This window comes from Triticum dicoccoides, chromosome 1A, assembly GCF_002162155.2.
Source record: "Triticum dicoccoides isolate Atlit2015 ecotype Zavitan chromosome 1A, WEW_v2.0, whole genome shotgun sequence".
Lineage (NCBI taxonomy): Eukaryota > Viridiplantae > Streptophyta > Magnoliopsida > Poales > Poaceae > Triticum > Triticum dicoccoides.
Genome location: NC_041380.1, coordinates 285,715,960 through 285,723,719, shown reverse-complemented (window position 1 = coordinate 285,723,719; position 7,760 = coordinate 285,715,960).

Sequence of the window (7,760 nt, the reverse complement as noted above, 5' to 3'; positions counted from 1 at the left end):
CGTGGCCGTCGCCCCCGCGGCTGTGTCCGGTGCCCGCGCCCCTGGATTACCGCAGTCGCCGCGGCCCGACCTCGCCCCACGCCCCTCCCTGCCTCGCCGGCGGCGGCCGGGCTGGCCCCATCGCGCCGCTGGTCTCGCCCGAGGCCAGCGCCCGGGTTGGCCCCTGTCGGGCGCCCCTGCACCCGTTACCAGTAGCGCCCGTTCCGGTTTGGCCCCTGGGGCCTATGACAGATGGGCCCCATGCCCAGAATGTTTTAATAATAAAAAAGAAGAATTAAAATAAAATAATAATAATAAAAATAATTAAATAAATAATAATTATTAAATTAATTAAAGAATTAATTAAAGAATTAAATTAATTAATCTTGATTAGATTAACCTAATTACTAGTTAACTTAATTAACCCCTGATTAGCCTAATCAGTCAATGACATGCGGGACCCACACATAGTTGACCCAGTCAACTGCACAGTTGACTGCTGACATCACTCTGATGTCATGCCTACGTCATCACACACTGTTTTGGATAATGTTGGAATTAAATATATAAATAAAATCAGAAAATGATTTAAATCTTTAGAAAATCATATCTTTTAATCCGTAATTCGGATGAAAATACTTTGTACATGAAAGTTGCTCAGAACGACAAGACGAATTCGAATACGCAGCCCGTTCATCCGCCACGCATCCCTAGCATAGCAAACACGCAACTGTCCCCCTCCGGCTCCTTTGTCCGAAAACATGAAACACCGGGAATACTTTCCCGGATGTTTCCCCCTTCACCGGTACCACCTCGTACCGCGTTAGGGCGCACCTAGCATCACGCTTTGTCATGTCATGCATCGTCATGCATTTGTTTGCATTATATTTATTGTTTCTTCCCCCTCTTCTCTCGCTAGACATCGAGACCGACGCCGCTGCTACCCAGTATGACTACGGTGTTGACGACCCCTCTCTCTTGCCAGAGCAACCAGGCAAGCCCCCCCTTTTGATCACCAGATATCACCTACTCTTGTCTATACTACTTGCATTAGAGTAGTGTAGCATGTTACTGCTTTCCGTTATTCCTATCCTGCTGCATAGCCTGTCCTTGCTACTACTGTTGTTACCTTTACCTGCTATCCTACATGCTTAGTTTAGGATGCTAGTATTCCATCTGTGGCCCTACATTCTTGTCCGTCTGCTGTGCTATACTATCGGGTCGTGATCACTCGGGAGGTGATCACGGGTATATACTATATACTTATACATGACACATGTGGTGACTAAAGTCGGGTCCGCTCGTTGAGTACCCGCAAGTGATTCTGATGAGGGGGCTGAAAGGACAGGTGGCTCCATCCCGGTAGAGGTGGGCCTGGGTTCCCGACGGCCCCCGACTGTTACTTTGAGGCGGAGCGACAGGGCAGGTTGAGACCACCTAGGAGAGAGGTGGGCCTGGCCCTGGTCGGCGTTCGCAAATACTTAACACATTTAATGAGATCTTGGTATTTGATCTGAGTCTGGCTACTGGCCTATACGCACTTGAAGGAAATATGCCCTAGAGGCAATAATAAAGTTATTATTTATTTCCTCATATCATGATAAATGTTTATTATTCATGCTAGAATTGTATTAACCGGAAACATGATACATGTGTGAATACATAGACAAACATATAGTCACTAGTATGCCTCTACTTGACTAGCTCATTAATCAAAGATGGTTATGTTTCCTAACCATTGACATGTGTTGTCATTTGATTAATGGGATCACATCATTAGGAGAATGAGGTGATTGACATGACCCATCCCGTTAGCTTAGCACTTGATCGTTTAGTATTCTGCTATTGCTTCCTTCATGACTTATACATGTTCCTGTAACTATGAGAATTGTGTAACTCCCGTTTACCGGAGGAACACTTTGGGTACTACCAAACGTCACAACGTAACTGGGTGATTATAAAGGAGTACTACAGGTGTCTCCGAAGGTACATGTTGAGTTAGCATAATTCGAGATTAGGTTTTTTCACTCCGATTGTCGGAGAGGTATCTCTGGGCCCTCTCGGCAATGCTCATCACCTAAGCCTTGCAAGCATGTAACTAATGAGTTAGTTATAAGATGAAGTATTACAGAACGAGTAAAGAGACTTGTCGATAACGAGATTGAACTAGGTATTGGATACCGACGATCGAATCTCGGACAAGTAACATACCGATGACAAAGGGAACAACGTATGTTGTTATGCGGTTTGACCGATAAAGATCTTCGTAGAATATGTAGGAACCAATATGGGCATCCAGGTCCCGCTATTGGTTATTGACCAGAGATGTGTCTCAGTCATGTCTACATCGTTCTCGAACCGTAGGGTCCGCACGCTTAAGGTTTCGATGACAGTTATATTATGAGTTTATGTATTTTGATGTACCGAAGGTTTTTCGGAGTCCCGGATATGATTACGGACATGACGAGGAGTCTCGAAATGGTCGAGACATAAAGATTGATATATTGGACGGATATATTTGGACACCGGAAAGGTTCCGGAGAAGTTTGGAGCACCGGGAGGTTACCGGAACCCCCCGGGAGGTATATGGGCCTTATTGGGCCCATGTAGGAGGAAGAGAGAAGGAGCAAGGGAAGGGGGCGCGCCCCCCCAAGCCCAATCCGAATTGGGGAGGGGGGCCGGCCCCCCCTTTCCTTTCTCCTTCCCCCTCTTCCTATTACTACTACTAGTACTACTTCCTAATACTAGTACTCTTTCCTTCCCCCTCCAAATAAGATAAGGAAAAGAGAGGGAAACCTACTTGGAGTAGGTTTCCCCCTCCTCATGGCGCGCCCCCCCTAGGGCCGGCCACCTCCTCCCTCCCTCCTTTATATACGGGGGTAGGGGGGCACCCTAGGACACACAAGTTGATCATTGATCGTTCCTTAGCCGTGTGCGGTGCCCCCCTCCACGATATTACACCTCGGTCATATTGTAGCGGTGCTTAGGCGAAGCCCTGCAACAGGAGAACATCAAGATCGTCACCACGCCGTCGTGCTGACGGAACTCCCCCTCGGCGCCTCTGCTGGATCGGAGATCGAGGGTGCGTCATCGAGCTGTACGCGTGTCAAGAACTCGGAGGTGCCGGAGTAACGGTACTTGGATCGGTTGAACCGGAGGACGTACAACTACTTCCTCTACGTTGCGTCAACGCTTCCGCTTCGGTCTACGAGGGTACGTAGACAACACTCTCCCCTCGTTGCTATATCATCACCATGATCTTGCGTGTGCGTAGGAATTTTTTTGAAATTACTACGTTCCCCAACAGTGGCATCCGAGCCTAGGTTTTATGTGTTGATGTTATATGCACGAGTAGAACACAAGTAAGTTGTGGACGATATAAGTCATACTGCCTACCAGCATGTCATACTTTGGTTCAGCGGTATTGTGAGATGAAGCGGCCCGGACCGACATTACGCGTACGCTTACGCGGGACTGGTTTCACCGTTACGAGCACTCGTGCTTAAAGGTGGCTGGCGGGTCTCTGTCTCTCTCACTTTAGTTGAACCGAGTGTGGCTACGCCCGGTCCTTGTGAAGGTTAAAACGGAGTCTATTTGACAAACTATCGTTGTGGTTTTGATGCGTAGGTGAGATTGGTTCTTGCTTAAGCCCGTAGCAGCCACGTAAAATTTGCAACAACAAAGTAGAGGACGTCTAACTTGTTTTTGCAGGGCATGTTGTGATGTGATATGGCCAAGACATGATGCTATATTTTATTGTATGAGATGATCATGTTTTGTAACCGAAGTTATCGGCAACTGGCAGGAGCCATATGGTTGTCGCTTTATTGTATGAAATGCAAATGCCCTGTAATTGCTTTACTTTATCACTAAGCGGTAGCGATAGTTGTAGAAGCAATAGATGGCGTAACGACAACGATGCTACGATGGAGATCAAGGTGTCACGCCGGTGACGATGGTGATCACGACGGTGCTTCGAAGATGGAGATCACAAGCACAAGATGATGATGGCCATATCATATCACTTATATTGATTGCATGTGATGTTTATCCTTTATGCATCTTATCTTGCTTTGATTGACGGTAGCATTTTAAGATGATCTCTCACTAATTATCAAGAAGTGTTCTCCCTGAGTATGCACCGTTGCGAAAGTTCTTCGTGCTGAGACACCACGTGATGATCGGGTGTGATAGGCTCTACGTTCAAATACAACGGGTGCAAAACAGTTGCACACGCGGAATACTCAGGTTATACTTGATGAGCCTAGCATATACAAATATGGCCTCGGAACACGGGGACCGAAAGGTCGAGCGTGAATCATATAGTAGATATGATCAACATAGAGATGTTCACCATTGAAACTACTCCATCTCACGTGATGATCGGACATGGTTTAGTTGATTTGGATCACGTAATCACTTAGGTGACTAGAGAGATGTCTGTCTAAGTGGGAGTTCTTTAGTAATATGATTAATTGAACTTAAATTTATCATGAACTTTGTACCTGATAGTATTTTGCTTGTCTATGTTTGTTTGTAGATAGATGGCTCGTGCTATTGTTCCGTTGAATTTTAATGCGTTCCTTGAGAAAGCAAAGTTGAAAGATGATGGTAGAAATTACACGGACTGGGTCCGTAACCTGAGGATTATCCTCATTGCTGCACAGAAGAGTTACGTCCTGGAAGCACCGCTGGGTGCCAGGCCTGCTGCTGATGCAACTGACGACGTTAAGAACGTCTGGCAGAGCAAAGTTGATGACTACTCTATAGTTCAGTGTGCCATGCTTTACGGCTTAGAACCGGGTCTTCAACGACGTTTTAAACGTCATGGGGCATATGAGATGTTCCAGGAGTTGAAGTTAATATTTCAAGCAAATGCCCGGATTAAGAGATATGAAGTCTCCAATAAGTTCTACAGCTGCAAGATGGAGGAGAACAGTTCTGTCAGTGAGCATATACTCAAAATGTCTGGGTATAATAATCACTTGGTTCAACTGGGAGTTAATCTTCCGGATGATAGCGTCATTGACAGAATTCTCCAATCACTGCCACCAAGCTACAAGAGCTTTGTGATGAACTATAATATGCAAGGGATGAACAAGACTATTCCCGAGCTCTTCGCGATGCTGAAAGCCGCGGAGGTAGAAATCAAAAAGGAGCATCAAGTGTTGATGGTCAACAAGACCACTGGTTTCAAGAAAAGGGGCAAAGGGAAGAAGAAGGGGAACTTCAAAAGGAACGGCAAACAAGTTGCTGCTCAAGTGAAGAAACCCAAGTCTGGACCTAAGCCTGAAACTGAGTGCTTCTACTGCAAGCAGACTGGACACTGGAAGCGGAACTGCCCCAAGTATTTGGCGGATAAGAAGGATGGCAAAGTGAACAAAGGTATATGTGATATACATGTTATTGATGTGTACCTTACTAATGCTCGCAGTAGCACCTGGGTATTTGATACTGGTTTTGTTGCTAACATTTGCAACTCGAAACAGGGACTACGGATTAAGCGAAGATTAGCTAAGGACGAGGTGACGATGCGCGTGGGAAATGGTTCCAAAGTCGATGTGATCGCGGTCGGCACGCTACCTCTACATCTACCATCGGGATTAGTTTTAGACCTGAATAATTGTTATTTGGTGCCTATGTTGAGCATGAACATTATATCTGGATCTTGTTTGATGCGAGACGGTTATTCATTTAAATCAGAGAATAATGGTTGTTCTATTTATATGAGTAATATCTTTTATGGTCTTGCACCCTTGAAGAGTGGTCTATTTTTATTAAATCTCGATAGTAGTGATACACATATTCATAATGTTGAAGCCAAAAGATGCAGAGTTGATAATGATAGTGCAACATATTTGTGGCACTGCTGTTTAGGTCATATCGGTGTAAAACACATGAAGAAACTCCATACTGATGGACTTCTGGAATCACTTGATTATGAATCACTTGGTACTTGCGAACCGTGCCTCATGGGCAAGATGACCAAAACACCGTTCTCCGGATCTATGGAGAGAGCAACAGATTTGTTGGAAATCATACATACAGATGTATGTGGTCCGATGAATGTTGAGGCTCGTGGCGGATATCGTTATTTCCTCACCTTCACAGATGATTTGAGCAGATATGGGTATATCTACTTGATGAAGCACAAGTCTGAAACATTTGAAAAGTTCAAAGAATTTCAGAGTGAAGTAGAAAATCATCGTAACAAGAAAATAAAGTTTCTACGATCTGATCGTGGAGGAGAATATTTGAGTTACGAGTTTGGTTTACATTTGAAACAATGTGGAATAGTTTCGCAACTCACGCCACCTGGAACACCATAGCGAAATGGTGTGTCCGAACGTCGTAATCGTACTTTACTTGATATGGTGCGATCTATGATGTCTCTTACCGATTTACCGCTATCGTTTTGGGGTTATGCTTTAGAGACGGCCGCATTCACGTTAAATAGGGCACCATCAAAATCCGTTGAGATGACGCCTTATGAACTGTGGTTTGGCAAGAAACCAAAGTTGTCGTTTCTCAAAGTTTGGGGCTGCGATGCTTATGTGAAGAAACTTCAACCAGATAAGCTCGAACCCAAATCGGAGAAATGTGTCTTCATAGGATACCCAAAGGAGACAATTGGGTACACCTTCTATCACAGATCTGAAGGCGAGATTTTCGTTGCTAAAATCGGATCCTTTCTAGAGAAGGAGTTTCTCTCGAAAGAAGTGAGTGGGAGGAAAGTAGAACTTGATGAGATAACTGGATCTACTCCCTTATTGGAAAGTAGTTCATCACAAGAACCAGTTCCTGTGACAACTACACCAATTAGTGAGGAAGCGAATGATATTGATCATGAAACTTCAGATCAAGTTTCTACTGAACCTCGTAGGTCTACCAGAGTAAGATCCGCACTAGAGTGGTACGGAAATCCTATTCTGGAAGTCATGTTACTAGACCATGATGAACCTACGAACTACGAGGAAGCGATGATGAGCCCAGATTCCGCAAAATGGCTAGAGGCCATGAAATCTGAGATAGGATCCATGTATGAAAACAAAGTATGGACTTTGGTTGACTTGCCCGATGATTGGCAAGCCATTGAGAATAAATGGATCTTTAAGAAGAAGACTGACGCTGATGGTAATGTTACTGTCTACAAAGCTCGACTTGTTGCAAAAGGTTTTCAACAAGTTCAAGGGGTTGACTACGATGAGACTTTCTCACCCGTAGCGATGCTTAAGTTTGTCCGAATCATGTTGGCTATTGCTGCATTTGATGATTATGAAATTTGGCAAATGGATGTCAAGACTGCATTCTTGAATGGATTTCTAGAAGAAGAGTTGTATATGATGCAACCTGAAGGTTTTGTTGATCCAAAAGGTGCTGACAAAGTGTGCAAGCTCCAACGTTCCATTTATGGACTGGTGCAAGCATCTCGGAGTTGGAATAAACGTTTTGATAGTGTGATCAAAGCATATGGCTTTATACAGACTTTTGGAGAAGCCTGTATTTACAAGAAAGTGAGTGGGAGCTCTGTAGCATTTCTAGTTTTATATGTTGATGACATATTATTAATTGGAAATGATATAGAATTTCTGGATAGCATAAAGGGATACTTGAATAAAAGTTTTTCTATGAAAGACCTCGGTGAAGCTGCTTACATATTGGGCATCAAGATCTATAGAGATAGATCAAGACGCTTAATAGGACTTTCACAAAGTACATACCTTGACAAAAATTTGAAAAAGTTCAAAATGGATCAGGCAAAGAAAGGATTCTTGCCTGTG